Here is an 18,309-nt window from a genome sequence, read left to right as displayed (position 1 = left end):
TAAAGGCGGAGCAGCAACAGCAAGTTTTGGCTTACATTGCAGACTCAGCCTCTAGCTCTTTTGCCTCCTCTTCCGAAACTGGTAAATGTAAAAGCAGCGCGTCGCTTGTGGATGTTCACGGTCAGGGACAAGTCGCTTCCTTGTCCTCCTCAGCAAAAACTACAACAAGAGAGAAGGATGCAGCAGGCGACACAACGGGTCACTCCATGGAGCTCTTTACACATACCGTCCCTGGCTTAGAAAGTGAAACATTTAACAGGCCATGCCCATTACAAGTATATTCTGACATGGAGTGCACTGATGCACAGCCACAGCCAGAGTACTATGCTGCTCCTTTGACTCAGACCACCACATTGCCCTCTCAGGGTACAGATCCACAATCAGACCCTGATGAGACTATGTTGCCCCGCCACGAACGCTATACCACCGACCGACACAGTGACACAGACGAAGTTGCACACGAGCTCGAAGAGGAGGTAATAGATGACCCAGTTATTGACCCCGATTGGCAGCCATTGGGGGAACAGGGTGCAGGCGGCAGTAGTTCAGAAGCGGAGGTGGAGGAGGGGCCGCAGCAGGCATCAACATCGCAACAGGTTCCATCTGACGGGCCCGTATCTGGCCCAAAACGCGTGTCAAAGCCAAAACCTGTTGGAGCACAGCGTTGCCATCCGGTTAAAGCTCAGTCTGCAATCCCTGAAAAGGGATCCGAGTCTAGGAAGAGTGCAGTCTGGCATTTTTTTAAACAACATCCAACTGATCAGCGCAAAGTCATCTGTCAAAAATGTTCAACTAGCTTAAGCAGAGGTCAGAATCTGAAAAGTCTAAATACTAGTTGCATGCATAGACACTTAACCACCATGCATTTTCAAGCCTGGACTAACTACCAAACGTCCCTCAAGGTTGTAGCACCCTCGGCCAATGAAGCTAGTCAGCAACGCAACATCCCTTCCGTCACTGTAAGGCCACCATTTTCCGCACCACCGGCAGTATCTGTGCAGGTTTCTTTGCCAGCCAAAAGCAGTCAGGGTCAGGGAATCACCAGTTTTGTAGGAGGAAATATTGCATCTAGGGCACCGGCGGAAACAATACCGTCTCCAACCGTCTCTCAGTCTGCCATGTACACCGGCACACCTGAAAGTTCCACGATCTCCAGCTCTCCAGTCCAGCTCACCCTACATGAGACTCTGGTTAGAAAAAGGAAGTACTTATCCTCGCATCCGCGTACACAGTGTTTTAACGCCCACATAGCTAGACTAATCTCGTTAGAGATGATGCCCTACCGGTTAGTTGAAAGCGAAGCTTTCAAAGCCCTGATGGAGTACGCTGAACCACGATACGAGCTACCCAGTCGACACTTTTTTTCCAGAAAAGCCATCCCAGCCCTGCACCAGCATGTTAAACAGCGCATCGTCCATGCACTCAGGCAATCTGTGAGTACAAAGGTGCACCTGACTACAGATGCATGGACCAGTAGGCATGGCCAGGGACGTTATGTGTCCATCACGGCACACTGGGTGAATGTGGTGGATGCAGGGTCCACAGGCGACATCAATTTAGGGACAGTTGTGCCTAGCCCACGGTCTAGGAAACAGTTGGCTGTAGGCGTTCGCACCCCCTCCTCCTCCTCCTCCTCGTCCTCCTGCAGAAGCTACAGCTCTTCCACAGAACGCAGTCTGCCAACCACTCCATCGGCAGATGACACTGTTGCACACCAGTTGTCCCATTATGGGCCAGCTACTGCCAAGCGTCAGCAGGCTGTATTGGCTATGAAGTGCTTGGGCGACAACAGACACACCGCGGAAGTTCTGTCCGAGTTCTTGCAACAAGAAACGCAGTCGTGGCTGGGCACAGTAGATCTTGAGGCAGGCAAGGTAGTGAGTGATAACGGAAGGAATTTCATGGCTGCCATCTCCCTTTCCCAACTGAAACACATTCCTTGCCTGGCTCACACCTTAAACCTGGTGGTGCAGTGCTTATTGAAAACTTATCCTGGGTTCTCCGACCTGCTCCTCAAAGTGCGTGCACTTTGCTCACATATCCGACGTTCGCCTGTACACGCCAGCCGTATGCAGACCTATCAGCGGTCTTTGAACCTTCCCCAGCATCGCCTAATCATAGACGTTGCAACAAGGTGGAACTCAACACTGCACATGCTTCAGAGACTGTGCGAACAGAGGCGTGCTGTTATTTATTTGTGGGAGGATACACGGGCAGGCAGTAGGATGGCAGACATGGAGTTGTCAGGTGTGCAGTGGTCTAAGATACAAGACATGTGTCAAGTCCTTCAGTGTTTTGAGGAATGCACACGGCTGGTTAGTGCAGACAACGCCGTAATAAGCATGAGCATCCCCCTAATGCGTCTGCTGATGCAAAGTTTGACGCACATAAAGGAGCAGGCGTCTGCACCAGAGGAAGAGGAAAGCCTTGATGACAGTCAGCCATTGTCTGGTCAGGGCAGTGTACAGGACGAGGTAGCGGGCGAAGAGGAGGTGGAGGACGAGGAGGATGATGGGGATGAGTATATTTTTAATGCCGAACCTTTCCCGGGGGCACAGGAAATTGGTTGCGTGTCACGGCCGGGTTCTGGTTTTTTGAGGGACACAAGTGACGTAGATTTGCCTGCAACTGCCCCTCAACCAATCACAACCGGAGATTTGACAACTGGAACTTTGGCCCACATGGCGGATTATGCCTTACGTATCCTAAAAAGGGACACACGCATTACGAAAATGATGAACGATGACGATTACTGGTTGGCCTGCCTCCTTGATCCACGCTATAAAGGCAAATTGCAAAATATTATGCCACATGAGAACTTGGAACTAATATTAGCAACCAAACAATCAACTCTTGTTGACCGTTTGCTTCAGGCATTCCCAGCACACAGCGCACGTGATCGTTCTCACACGAGCTCCAGGGGGCAGCAGATTAGGAGTGTTAGGGGTGCACACATCAGAAGTGGCGTTGGACAGAGGGGTTTTCTGACCAGGTTGTGGAGTGATTTTGCTATGACCGCAGACAGGACAGGTACTGCTGCATCAATTGAAAGTGACAGGAGACAACATTTGTCCAGTATGGTTACTAACTATTTTTCATCCCTTATCGATGTTCTCCCTCAACCGTCATTCCCATTTGATTACTGGGCCTCCAAATTAGACACCTGGCCAGAATTGGCAGAATATGCATTGCAGGAGCTTGCTTGCCCGGCAGCAAGTGTCCTATCAGAAAGAGTATTCAGTGCTGCAGGTTCAATATTAACCGAAAAAAGGACTCGTCTGGCTACCCAAAATGTTGACGATCTAACATTCATTAAAATGAACCACAACTGGATTTCGAAATCTTTTGCCCCACCTTGCCCGGCCGACACCTAGCTTTCCTATGAAAAGCTCTTGCCTGTGAATTACTTTTCTAATGTCTAATTTGCTGCAGCTGATTGTACAGCATACGACATGTTTACACCTCCCTAAATGGCAAAACTCCCCACACGGGGCCGTGGTATCGCGACTTGGCGCAAGCACCCGTGAGACTGCTGTTTGTCTGAAGAGGTGGGTGTGCTCGCTTTTGGTTGACGGCATTGCTACTGGGTCCCTCATAGTACAATGTAGTGTCTCTAGCGGTGGTGGTGCGCACCCAACGTCAGACACACCGTTGTAACATGAGGGGCCCTGGGGCGGTCCCGCCGGCCTCAAGAGAGTTCCCCCCTACCCCAGCTCAAAATGTGCTCTACCACGTGCAAAATTATGTCGCACAGCTCCACCAATCTTTAGTCTATTCGCTGACATCATTCAATGTCTGGCACTGACAATACAAATTTGTAGACATCTATGATGCAACTTAAAGTAGTCTGTGTCTGTGTCCTATATTGGCACCATTAAATAGTTACTGCCAAATTACTATGTCAGAAACTCAGTAGATGAGCCCACCCCTGTACCTAAGTATGCCACCTTTTTTTTTGTTTTGGTTGTTTTGCGAGACATTAACATCTATTTATATTTTGGGAGTACTGGGACAGACACTCCTTGCACTACTCCTCCACTCACCACCAAGCTGCCTGTGTATCCATGTAACCGCTGTAAAGCTGCCATGAGCCTATTGTTTGTTATTTTAGGCCTTTGCTAGCCTGTCTGCGGTCCCTACTTTAAATACTCCTCCACTCATCACCAGCTGCCTGCCCGTGTATCCATGTAACCGCTGTAAAACTGCCATAAGCCTATTGTTTGTTATTTTAGGCCTTTGCTAGCCTGTCTGCGGCCCCTACTTGCAATACTCCTCCACTGACCACCAAGCTGCCTGCCCGTGTATCCATGTAACCGCTGTAAAACTGCCATAAGCCTATTGTTTGTTATTTTAGGCCTTTGCTAGCCTGTCTGCGGTCCCTACTTTAAATACTCCTCCACTCATCACCAGCTGCCTGCCCGTGTATCCATGTAACCGCTGTAAAACTGCCATAAGCCTATTGTTTGTTATTTTAGGCCTTTGCTAGCCTGTCTGCGGTCCCTACTTTAAATACTCCTCCACTCATCACCAGCTGCCTGCCCGTGTATCCATGTAACCGCTGTAAAACTGCCATGAGCCTATTGTTTGTTATGTTAGGCCTTTGATAGCCTGTCTGCGGCCCCTACTTGCAATACTCCTCCACTGACCACCAAGCTGCCTGCCCGTGTATCCATGTAACCGCTGTAAAACTGCCATAAGCCTATTGTTTGTTATTTTAGGCCTTTGAAGCCTGTCTGCGGTCCCTCCTTCCACTAGTCCTCCACTGACCAGACCACTGCTGCCCGTGTACCCCTGGAACCAATTATAAAGTGCCTACAGCCAGCCCGTTTTTTTATGTTAGGCCTTTGAAGCCTGTCTGCGGTCCCTCCTTCCACTAGTCCTCCACTGGCCAGACCACTGCTGCCCATGTACCCCTGGAACCAATTATAAAGTGCCTACAGCCAGCCCATTTTCTTATGTTAGGCCTTTGAAGCCTGTCTGCGGTCCCTACTTTAAATACTCCTCCACTGACCACCAAGCTGCCTGCCCGTGTATCCATGTAACCGCTGTAAAACTGCCATGAGCCTATTGTTTGTTATGTTAGGCCTTTGATAGCCTGTCTGCGGCCCCTACTTGCAATACTCCTCCACTGACCACCAAGCTGCCTGCCCGTGTATCCATGTAACCGCTGTAAAACTGCCATAAGCCTATTGTTTGTTATTTTAGGCCTTTGCTAGCCTGTCTGCGGTCCCTACTTTAAATACTCCTCCACTCATCACCAGCTGCCTGCCCGTGTATCCATGTAACCGCTGTAAAACTGCCATGAGCCTATTGTTTGTTATGTTAGGCCTTTGATAGCCTGTCTGCGGCCCCTACTTGCAATACTCCTCCACTGACCACAATGCTGCCTGGAGTGCCTGCCTGTGTATCCATGTAACCGATGTAAAACTGCCATGACTGCCTACTGTTTGTTATTTTAGGCCTTTGATAGCCTGTCTGCGGCCCCTACTTGCAATACTCCTCCACTGACCACAATGCTGCCTGGAGTGCCTGCCTGTGTATCCATGTAACCGATGTAAAACTGCCATGACTGCCTACTGTTTGTTATTTTAGGCCTTTGATAGCCTGTCTGCAGCCCCTACTTGCAATACTCCTCCACTGACCACACCAATGCTGCCCGTGTACCCCTGGAACCTATTTAAAAGTTCATAGAGCCTAGTTATATATTTTATTTACTATTAATAAGGCCATGATGGACTACGCTGTACCACGCTACAAGCTAACCAGTCGACACTTCTTTTGCGAGAAAAGCCATCCCAACCCTCCACCAGCATGTAGAAGACCGCATTGTCCATGCACTCTGGCAATCTGTGAGTACAAAGGTGCACCTGACAACAGACGCATGGACCTGTAGGCATGGCCACGGAAGATTACGTGTCCATTACGGCGCAATGGGTTGAGGTGGTGGATGCATGGTCCACAGGGGACAGCCTACTAAGTCTGTCTGCAGTCCCTAATTCAAATTGTCCTCCACTGTCTAAATCGGAGCTTCCACCTTCTGGCTTTCGGCCTATAGTATCAGAAATTAAACTGCATTTGGCCTTCAACTTTGGTTAGGGCCTACTAACGGCTTCTGCCCCTCCCTGGTGTTGCCCTCAACTAAATAAAGCTGAGCTTCAACCTTCTGCTCCAAATTACCATTTTAAAAAATGCAATAGGCTTTTCCGGCCTACTAAAGGTGTCTGTCTGTGTGCCCCTGCCTGGTGTTGTCCTCAACTAAATAAAGCTGAGCTTCAACCTTCCGGCTCTCATTAAGTGGTTTTAAAAAAAAAAAATGGTGGTTAGGGCCTACTAACGGCTTCTGCCCCTGCCTGGTGTTGCCCTCAACTAAATAAAGCTGAGCTTCAACCTTCTGCTCCAAATTACCATTTTAAAAAATGCAATAGGCTTTTCCGGCCTACTAAAGGTGTCTGTCTGTGTGCCCCTGCCTGGTGTTGCCCTCAACTAAATAAAGCTGAGCTTCAACCTTCTGCTCCAAATTACCATTTTAAAAAATGCAATAGGCTTTTCCGGCCTACTAAAGGTGTCTGCCCCTCCCTGGTGTTGTCCTCAACTGAACAAAGCTGAGCTTCCACATTCTGGCTTTCGCCCTATACTATCAGATATTAAACTGCATTTGGCCTACTAGTGTGGTTAGGCCCTTGAAACAGTGTCTGCTGCTCTTGGGTTTGCTACTCCACTGAACAAAGCAATGCCGCCTGTTTAGTCCTGTTACCAATTTTGAACTGCATGTAGCCTACTTTATTCTTTGGCCCTATATCTGTTTCCTCCTCATCCTGCCCATTGCCCAGCCACTGCTAAATGAGTCTGCTGGTACATTGACCTAGACCACTACATTCCCCTTGTACTCTACACAGCCAGAATCTGACCCTGCTGAAAGTAAGGTTCCCCTTCCCGCATGTTATACCACCTTACACAGGGACAAAGAGGAAGGTGCAGATGAAAGTGCAGGTTCCTTCATCAGGTGGGGGGGCATACTCGTTGGCGACGTCACTGGCACAGGGCCCCTCAGAGTACGCAAAAGTGTCGCTGCTGGTGGGAGGCGCCCCCGCCATGCAAACACACCGCCGTACTTTGAGGGGCCCTGTGCCAGTGGCAATGCGAACGAGTGGGCCCCCCCCTGCTTGCTCAGGATCACAGCACTTGCAACGTTTAAATACTTACCTTTCCCTGCAACACCGCCGTGACGTAGTCCGCATTTCCTGGGCCCACGAAAAACTTGAGCCAGCCCTACTCCCCCCACAACTTTCCCCCAATTCCCTATGCCCAACTATTATTATACAGTTAATTAAGATTGGCAAGCTTCAGAAACAAGAATGGATGTTTTTGGCATTAAAATGGGCACTGTAGGTGTTTTCCTGGCCTCCACTCACTGCCGACTATGCTTCCCCATTGACTTGCATTGGGTTTCGTGTTTCGGTCGATCCCCGACTTTTAGCGATAATCGGCCGACTGCACTCGACTCGACTCTGGACAAAATCGGGTTTCCCAAAACCCTACTCGATCTTAAAAAAATGAAAGTCGCTCAACCCTACTCACCGGTCCTTAAAACTTCATGCTTTATTCAGATACTTAAACCATCATGGCTTGGAGAACGGGTTAACGGGGTGTGCGAGCCAGTGCTGATGACGGCCGTTTTGCGCTGCACGGCGCTTCAACAGGTCAGTCATGTTGAAGCGCCGTGCAGCGCAAAACGGCCGTCGTCAGCACTGGCTCGCACACCCCGTTAACCCGTTCTCCAAGCCATGATGGTTTAAGTATCTGAATAAGCATGAAGTTTTAAGGACCAGTGAGTGCTATCTATAACTTTTATTTTTTGCACATGGAATGTCTTGTTTTTCTAGATGAGCACGCGGAGTCTAGAAGTGCGGTATAACAGAAATCCAACGAAGAGGGTAACAACCGTGCATATTGAGGTCTAGCCCAAAAGCGGTGCCGTTTTATAAATCTCTTTTGGTATTAATTACAGTTGAGACAGGGCTATACTGACATTACCTTCCCAAATGTGTGCTGTCAGTGGGTTTCACCAAAGACAAGTACATGTATGTACAGAAGTAGACGCCTTGTGAAATTCCCAATATTCCATAAGTAGTAAACAAAAAATTTCCCTTCCGCCTATGAAATGCACACCAGTCACACACACCAATATTAAACATTCTGCGTAAAGAACGCGGCCGCGACCAATCAGCGTCGCAGGATTTCTGGGACAGACAGACAGACGGAAGTGGACCTTAGACAATAACATATATAGATGGGCAGACAGTCTACACAATGGACACATGTTTGCTATCAATATTGATGAGAGAATTAAAAGTAATCCTTTTAACCTTTAAAAAAAAGACTAAACAAACAGAAACATGAAAAAAGAAAATGATGCATATTTTTCCTGGTTCTGACCATTTTCCAATAAATATGATGTACATGTAGAATTAAATATGACATGACCACATGTGCACTCGCCCCTTCCCACCAATAAAAAATAAAAAATTGGGCAGACTAAATAAAATATCCCATCTAGAATGCAGGTGAAGTTTTGCAGGGCATTAAAGGGGCTTTCCCATGAACAAAGTACACTTGAATTAATAGATCTTGGAATACCGTATTTATAAGCTCTACAATTTGAGTTGTTAAAAATAAAATGCTCCTGTGCTGAGATAATCTTATACATGTGCCCCTGCTGTGTACTGTGTAATGGCTGTGTCTGACCGTACAGGGACATAATATGTAGAAAAACACTTAATGGGTATACATGAATTAAATCATAGAAATATAAAACATGCATGCACATATATACATATACAGGGTTTACGACTCAGAAAGCAGCAGTTGCGATCCCTGTACTCCGGGTCGGACTGGCCCGGAAGAGTATCGGGGAAATCCCCGATGGGCCCTTGCAATGAACCCGAAAGAGAAGGGAAGAAAAAGATGTGAGGGAGGAAAAAAAACTAATTCTGTAGTTTTTAGGGGCACGGCCCTTTAAAAGCGCAGGCAGAGTATATGCAGGAGTGCGCACGCAGCATTCATTAGCTGAACTGCGGCAGCGCATGTCCTAATTAACACTAACTAGTGTGCGCCTGTCGTCACCAGCGTATGAAGTCAGTGTCAAGCGCCGCATTCGACGGGCGCACACAAGTCAGCCCCCGGCCTCTGCTAGGTCAGGGGCCATCTTAATATGAGCACTCAGGCCCTGCAGAGGATGACGATGCCTGGCGTTGGGAGTGCAGACAGGTGAGAAATCTTTTTTTTTTCTTCTTCTCTGTGCAGGACAAGGGGCCAGGTGGATACATGGGGGGGGGGGGGGGGAGGCCGGGATGGATACATGGGGGGAGAGCCAGGATGGATACATGGGGGGAGAGCCAGGATGGATACATGGAGGGGAGGGATCTAGGATGGATACATGGGGGGGGAGGGAGCCAGGATGGATACATGGGGGGGGGGGGAGCCAGGATGGATACATGAGGGGAGAGCCAGGATGGATACATGGGGGGGGGAGCCAGGATGGATACATGGGGGGAGAGCCAGGATGGATACATGGGGGGAGAGCCAGGATGGATACATGGAGGGGAGGCAGCCAGGATGGATACATGGGGGGGAGGGAGCCAGGATGGATACATGGGGGGAGAGCCAGGATGGATACATGGAGGGGAGGGATCTAGGATGGATACATGGGGGGGGAGGGAGCCAGGATGGATACATGGGGGGAGGGAGCCAGGATAGATACATGGGGGGGGGAGCCAGGATGGATACATGGGGGGGGGGGAGCCAGGATGGATACATGGGGGGGGGGAGCCAGGATGGCTACATGGGGGGAGGGGGAGCCAGGATGGATACATGGGGGGGGTAGCCAGGATGGATACATGGGGGGAGCCAGAATGAATACATGGGGGGAGCCAGGATGGATACACTGGGGGGGGGGGGGAGCCAGGATAGGTAGATGTAAGCCAGGATAAGGGACCAGTTTGGATATATGGGGGATCCAGGATGGATATATGGGGGGGCAGGACAAACGACACACGGAGGCCAGTGTGAATAGCTTGGGGGGGGAGGGATATCTGGGGTCCAGGCTGCAGATATTGGGGCCAGGCTTGACGAGGGACATAGGGGGCATATTATAAAATAAAGGGTGCCAGGCTGGGCGAGATTATTAATAAAGGGGGCCAGGATGAGGAACTTAGATACTGTTTGGGAGCAAATAGTTTTCCATGGAGGGAACAAAAGGGGGTCCTGTTACTTTACAGTGCGGCACTATGTCGCTTTTTTCTTCATCTGACGTAGTGCCGAAGTCGGGGAAAAAGTGAGGAATGTGCTTTGGAAGCGATCAGCTATTGATGAATGTGTGTTATTTTTTGCAGAGACGAGTCCTGGCTGGAAGAAGTGATGGCGGACTGTGCTGGATGAAGAAGAAAAGTGAAGATAAAGGATTTCAACTACAGACGTCACTGGCGACTCAGCATATTACATGTACTCGCACACTATGCACTGTGTACAGTGCTCCTGTGTATAATGTCACTGTTGATCACTGTATTACCTGTACAGTGACACTATATACAGAGCTCCTATGTACAGTGTTAGCATTGTGGTTTGTATTCATGATCAGTATTGTAGTATTCTGTCACTATGTTGTGGTAATTTGTGATCTGGTCACGGTGGTGCGGTATTTGTCCCTTGCATGTGATATTATTTGGTCACTGTGGTGGTAATATGTGATCTGGTCATGGTGTTGTGGTATTTTTCCTTGAATGAGGTATTATTCGGTCACTATGTGGTCTGGTCATGGTGTGGTGGTGTTTCTTACTTGTATGTGGTAGTATTGGTCTTGGTATAGTGTATTTAGTTGTATATGGCAGTCATTTATTCTCTCTGATATTAATTAGGAGAAGATTCTTTATTTCCATTTGAGATTAGATAATTGGAACACAGCGGCAGAGATGCACTTACAGGGGTTCTCCTGTGAAAAAAGTAATCACCTCTCCACAGGATAAGTGATGACGTAGTGATTAGTGGGGGTCTGACTACTTGGACCCAGTCAACAGAATGTGGAACTTTTATCCCCATTAGACTGGAGCAGCATGTGCTACTTGACCACTAATCCATTCATTCCCTCAGTGGCTGCACTTGTTTTTTTCTAGAAGCCCCAAAGAAAATCAATGGTGCTGCGGTCAGATATCCCACCTACTGCTCCATTTTAAAATGTCCTATCAGGGTAAAACGTCCTCATTCTTCCGATGCAGTTTCTAACGGTTGGAACTAAGTGATCATCTATCCTGTGGAGCCCATGGATCGGTGATAACTTGTTTTAACAAAATAACCCCTTTAATGTAAACTAACCGTAATTGTACATTACAGTTATAGTGGTATATATGCAGCAGCCTCCTGTGTTTTATAGTGGATGCTACACTATAACGGGGATAACGGCTTACAGATATTTGCATATAGCTGTAATGTGGGCCCCAGACTCCCCAGTCTGACCCTGCCTGTACTGTAATGTCTGTATACTCTTTGCTTCCTCAGCACATGAAAAAAAAAAATTTGTTTTGTGTTTAAATACATCCAATTGTGGAACTTATTATTATTCCATGATCTGTTAATTAAAATGTAATTTGTTCATGGGCAACTCCGTTTAAAAGGACAAAACACTGCCAATCTTAAAAGTGTGAAGATGAAGATCTAAAACAGCGCAGCTCACCAGTAAACAAGCACAAGCTTCCTTCACATGCGCAGGGCTAATTTTTGAGGATAATTGAAGAAAGGGTATTCCTAGAAAGTTGTACTACACAGAAATTATATAAACCGTATATGAAGACGTATCCTTAGACAAGTTTAGGAAAATAGAATCTACTCCTCAGCTCCCAGTGAGTACTGTCCCCAGAAAGTACATCTTGTCCATGACTGTGCAGCTGAACTATTTTCCCAGCTGCATGGGAAGCAGGACCTCCTTGTAATGTGACAACTCTGAATATCTGGGCCGGTCATCCGCTGGGTGGGCGCCAGCACACTGCATACCTTGCTGACATTGACATTGGCTGCCTCACACAGGCCTTGACCTTTAGGGCTTGCTGGTAAACTGCAGAGGTGGCAGGGAGACTAACGGAACACATGCACAGGACAAGATATTCACTTGTACTGATCAGGATTCTGCAGAGAAAGAAGCCAACAATCACCTCACTATAAGGGGCAATGTGTAACCCACACTATGGGGAGCCCCAAAACCACTGCCTAGGAGGGCTGGACGTTTATGTCTTTTCCTACACATGACATATGTTCTATGGATATACACAAACAGCAGTGGCCCTGTAATTCTGAATGGCATCTATAATACATAACGTATGTAATTGGTCAGGTGTTGAAAAGCGTTTATTAAACTGCACAACCAATTACTGCATCCCAAAACCAGAGCAGATTATGGTTAAACGACATGCAGATGTAATGTGTCAATACATACTTCGTACACTGAGGAGCGATCTTCCCAAGCAATTAAGTTAGGGAAACCCATCATGTAGAAAATGCAGGCAGGATGTTAGAGCAGGAGGAGCTGAGCAGATTGATAAGAATGTTTTAGGAAAAGTTTCGGTAAAACTTGCATTGTGTTCATTAAAAACCCTGGTGCTTGTATACATGAGTCCAGTGGGCGGTCGTATCCAGTGATTGACAGTCTCCTCCTGGATGACGTTACATGCAGAGCTAGCCGTCAGTCACTAGCAGGACCACCCACTGGACTCGTACACAAACACCAGGGATTTCCATGAATAAATTACACGTTTTACCATACCTATATCTATGCTATGATGTACACAGATCGGACCCTATATAGTGGGGTCCTATCTGCCTAATATCCCCCTTATTCCCTGTATAAGGAGGGTCTTACACACACGATGCAGCTTTCCTAATGTGATCATCTTTATTTTACGATTAGGTGACTTATCTTTTCCGCTCAGAAATGTCAGCCAATAATTTAGGCTTGTAGCATTAAACAAACAATAAAAGGCTGGGCTTCCCGTGAAGCAATTCGGGTAAACCACGACAACAAGAAACTTTCCTGCGACATTACGAGGAAAAACAAACAGTGCCTGGAAGGAGGGTCAGTTTCATTTCACCCTTCTCTATACGGACTGGAAAACAAATGGGAACACAAGAGCTTTACACATAGCTTATGGCCTGCCACCTTATTTTAGTATCTACGCAGATTTCAGCGGATCCGCCAGACAGAAAATCTGCTGTGCTGTGGATGAGGTTTTAAAGTAGCACTCCCGTTACATTTGCATTCTGTAATGTGTGTATGTGGGTCTGTATTGCAGTCTGATTGCAGTCATACACTCGCCGTCTTCCCTGGGTCCCAGGGCCACTCTGGTCCTCTTCTGCGTCCCTGACATCTATTCCACCCTGCCCGATCACACAGGGGTCAGCCGGAAGTCCATCTACTATATAATTGTCTAAGGGTCACTTCAGTCTTTCTGTCACGGATATTCATTGGTCGCGGCCTCGGTCGGTCATGTAATCCAAGTCGCTGATTGGTCATGGCAAAACAGCCACGACCAATCAGCGACGGGCACAGTCCGGCGGAAAAATGGCCGCTCCTTCCTCCCCGCAGTCAGTGCCCGCTCCGTACTCCCCTCCAGTCTGCGCTCACACAGTGTTAATGGCAGCATTGACCGTGGTGTAGCGCACTCGGGTAACGCTGCTATTAACCCCGTGTGACCAACTTTTTACTATTCATGCTGCCCATGCAGCATGAATAGTAAAACGATCTAATGTTAAAAATAATTTTAAAAAATAAAAAATCGTTATATACTCCCCGTCCGTCGGCCCCCGGATCGACAACAGGCCTTTCCCACTCGCGACGCTCCGGTAACTGGTCCATGCTGCAATCTCGCGAGATGATGACGTAGCGGTCTCGCGAGACCGCTACGTCATCATCTCACGAGACCGCAATGCACTCTTCAGACCGGAGCGCACGAGCAGCGTCGGTAAGCTGACACGTGCATCGCACACAGGGCCAGGACTTCAACGGGCCTTCGGAGGGTGAGTATATGTTTATTTTTTACTTTAACTCTGTATACTACGTGGCTCTGTGCTGTATACTCCGTCGCTGTGCAATATACTACGTGGCTGTGCAATATACTACGTGGCTGGGCAATATACTACGTCGCTGTGCAATATACTACGTCGCTGTGCAATATACTACGTGGCTGGGCAATATACTACGTGGCTCTGTGCTGTATACTCCGTTGCTGGGCAATATACTACGTGGCTGGGCAATATACTACGTGGCTGGGCAATATACTACGTGGGCTGGGCAATATACTACGTGGCTGGGCAATATACTACGTGGCTCTGTGCTGTATACTCCGTTGCTGGGCAATATACTACGTGGCTGGGCAATATACTACGTGGCTGTGCAATATACTACGTGGCTGGGCAATATACTATGTGACTGGGCAATATACTACATGGCTGGGCAATATACTACGTGGCTCTGTGCTGTATACTCCGTTGCTGGGCAATATACTACGTGGCTGGGCAATATACTACGTGGCTGGGCAATATACTACGTGGGCTGGGCAATATACTACGTGGGCTGGGCAATATACTACGTGGCTGGGCAATATACTACGTGGCTGGGCAATATACTACGTGGCTGGGCAATATACTACGTGGCTGGGCAATATACTACGTGGGCTGGGCAATATACTACGTGGCTGGGCAATATACTACGTGGCTCTATGCTGTATACTCCGTTGCTGGGCAATATACTACGTGGCTGGGCAATATACTACGTGGCTGGGCAATATACTACGTGGGCTGGGCAATATACTACGTGGGCTGGGCAATATACTACGTGGGCTGGGCAATATACTACGTGGGCTGGGCAATATACTACGTGGGCTGGGCAATATACTACGTGGCTCTGAGCTGTATACTCCGTCGCTGTGCAATATACTACGTGGCTGGGCAATATACTATGTGACTGGGCAATATACTACGTGGCTGGGCAATATACTACGTGGCTCTGTGCTGTATACTCCGTGGCTGGGCAATATACTACGTGGCTGGGCAATATACTACGTGGCTGGGCAATATACTACGTGGACATGCATATTCTAGAATACCCGATGCGTTAGAATCGGGCCACCATCTAGTATTAACATAAGAGTCTATGGAGCTTCAAAACATGGCTGGCTCACAATTTATCTCCAGTGTTATCAGGCAAGTCAGAATAAAAGTCCGGTGGCCCAGAAGAGGACCATAACGGTGCTGGAAACTGAGGAACACAGACAGCGGTCAGCGAGTAACCTACACTACATATACACAGGTTCAGACAGGAAGAAGTTTCCTGGGAACGCTTCTATAAGAAATCTCATATGCATGCAGATCCGTAGCATGTCAGCTTATGCTGCAACGTTCAATGTGTGTGTCACTGTGCAATACAAAGACTTAAAGGGCTTGTTCCAAGATTGGAGGGTATCCTCTATTTCAGTGGCTGGACCGCCACCAGTCAAAGTTATCCCTAATCCTACAAACCAGGGAGAAGTTCCAATATTGGTCCAAGCCCTTTAAATGTCCTGTTTGCCCACATTATTTTTCCCAGCAATATCTGCATCTCTATTTTCTGCTGCGATTTCACTGTGGAATTACAGATGAAGGCGGTCCCTAGTAAATGTACCCCTTTAATGGCAAACAAAGAATTGGCCATTTTATTACTGTGTAAGGAGATAAGTTATTTGCCATAAAAAAAAAATATATTAAAAAGGCAAAAACCTAAAGGCCATATCGCAGATCAATTACTCAATGCCCATTTAATACAGAGTCTGGAAAAAAAGCAGCCGAAAGGCCCCCGTAGACAATTGTTTAATCTTGGCTGAACCCGCCAATATCGATGCATACAACCAACACTAATAAGTATGGGGGGTCTCTCAACTGTCCCAATAGATGAGGTGACAGAAGAAGCTGGCACGCCTGATTTTAGGCTGCCAATAATTTAGTTTCTTAAGAAATAAGCAGCCAGCAAAAGTTTCTCAGAGCTAAGAAGCGTTCGGCCATGCGAGAAATCCTGTGTATGGGTTGGGAGAGAGAGCTGCTGGCTAACAATCGGATGACCCATTGGTCAGCTGACAACCATCTAGAGTGCATGGGGGGCTTAAGGGGAATCAGTCACCAAGTTATCTACACCTAATCTAAGAGCATATGATGTAGAAATGGATACCCTGATTCCAGCGATGTGTCACTTACTGGACTGCTGGCTTTAGTGTATAGGAAAATTCCAGATTGATCAGCAGATTATCATCAATAGAGAACAAGTAAAACTACTGCTATATAGTCCACCATACTCATTAGATCTGTAAAACGCCTCCGCCATTTGCGATTGACAGCTTTCTTCCTATGCAGTATACACAAAGCTGCCAATCAGTGGTGTGTCGGGGGGGGGTCACACGGAGCTCAGCAGGAGGTCAAACAGTGATTTTACCAAAACTGTAACGCATGCCGCCCAGGAGCCCAGCCTCTACATCATGCTGCTCTCAGATTACATAGCAAAGTCTGGAGACAGATTTCCTTTAAGGTTACATTCACATCACGGTTTTCCACTCATCAGTGCTTACGTCAAAAGACCTGAAAAATAGGATTCTGACGTTTGGCTGAGAGAGCCATTGATTAATGTGTGCTATGCAGGTGCTTATTTTCGGCAGTACTCACCCATTTCAGGCAACCACCAAAACGCTGTCAGTTGCATTTAGTGCGCCCACCTGAGATCCCGCTGAAAATGATGCCTGACATAGCACATAGTGACTCCTCCTGCATTATTAAACTCAATGCGTTTTTCTCTGCAGCATGCCAATTCTTTGTACATTTCTGCAGCGTTTATCACCCATTGACTTCAATTGAGCAAGTCAAATCCGCAGCAAAACCACAGGTATAAAAATGTTTGCAGATTTACTTGTTTTCCTATTGCGTATCCCACGCTGTCATCTGTGTGACACCATGGGAAACACCGGCACAGTTGTTCTAATAGGCGATAACGCAACCGCCAGTAAGACCGTTGGTCAGAGCACTGCAGGGTCATGCTGTCAGATGACGCAGCTGTGGGCTGATGAGACTACTGCTCTCATCAGGCTACGTCTGCTGTCACTGATAACAGCAGGTGACACTGATGGGAGACGTAGTCCCATCTGCTGGCGCCTGTGCTCACAGTTAAAAAAACAAAACCAAGAGTAAAATTACATACATATTCAAATAAAAAATAAACCATCATATACTCACCTGTCTGCCATAGTCCATGTAATCCAGAGTGTCCCACTGCGATCTCACCTATAGAACAGTCACATTGACAGATGTGATCACTCTACCTGGCAATACACTGACAAGAGGTAATCGCTCCAGCGGTGTGTCACTGAGCTGCCATAAGAGTTCACCGGAGTTTTTTTCTTTAAAATTAACAGGTGCTACATAGGTTGGTGACAATGTGTGTTTGTATGTTTGTGCTTACTTATTGGCTTAGAAATGAGGGTATCGGGCTGACACCTTTTCATTACTCAGCCTAGAGCTAGGAGTCAATGATGGCTGCCAACACCAAGCCCTAATCCCATTACCCTGATACCACACTGTATCAGCATGAAAAAGTTGGTGTTGAACCAAGAAATTACATCACAACATTTTTTTTAATTTTTTTTTTAAATATCCTTAGTTAGCTAAAAAAATGATTCATTACTGTACAAAAACGCATGAAAAAAGAGCATACAAAAACGTGCATTTTTTTCACAGCATTTTTCCTGCCAAGAGATGCAGAAACTTTGCAGAAATTTCTGCAAGCAAATACTCAACGTGCACACATAGCCTAAAGGCCCCGTCTCACTTAGCGATTTACCAACGATCACGACCAGCGATATGACCTGGCCGTGATCGTTGGTAAGTCGCTGTGTGGTCGCTGGGGAGCTGTCACACAGACCGCTCTCCCCAGCGACCAACGATCAGGGGAACGAGTTCGGCATCGTTGAAACTGTCTTCAACGATGCCGAAGTCCCCCTGCAGCACCCGGGTAACCAGGGTAAACATCGGGTTACTAAGTGCAGGGCCGCGCTTAGTAACCCGATGTTTACCCTGGTTACCAAAAAAAACAAACAATACATACTCGCCTTCTGATGTCCGTCAGGTCCCTTGCCGTCTGCTTCCTGCTCTGACTGACTGAGCCGCCGTACTGTGAGAGCAGAGCGCAGCGGTGACGTCACTGCTGCGCTCTCACTTCTCACTGTACGGCCGGCAGTCAGTGAGAGCAGGAAG

General features: G+C 47.6%; 1 protein-coding gene across 2 annotated transcripts in view; it reads right to left on the bottom strand.

Annotated features, from left to right (window-relative positions):
- Nucleotides 1–18,309, bottom strand: part of HOOK3 (hook microtubule tethering protein 3) — a 95,378-nt gene that overhangs the window by 67,641 nt on the left and 9,428 nt on the right. The gene's annotated exons all lie outside the window — the stretch shown is intronic.

This window comes from Ranitomeya variabilis, chromosome 1 (assembly GCF_051348905.1).
Source record: "Ranitomeya variabilis isolate aRanVar5 chromosome 1, aRanVar5.hap1, whole genome shotgun sequence".
NCBI classification, from domain to species: domain Eukaryota; kingdom Metazoa; phylum Chordata; class Amphibia; order Anura; family Dendrobatidae; genus Ranitomeya; species Ranitomeya variabilis.
The sequence above is the reverse complement of the archived record's forward strand: the minus strand, read 5'-3'. Positions and strand labels throughout refer to the sequence as shown.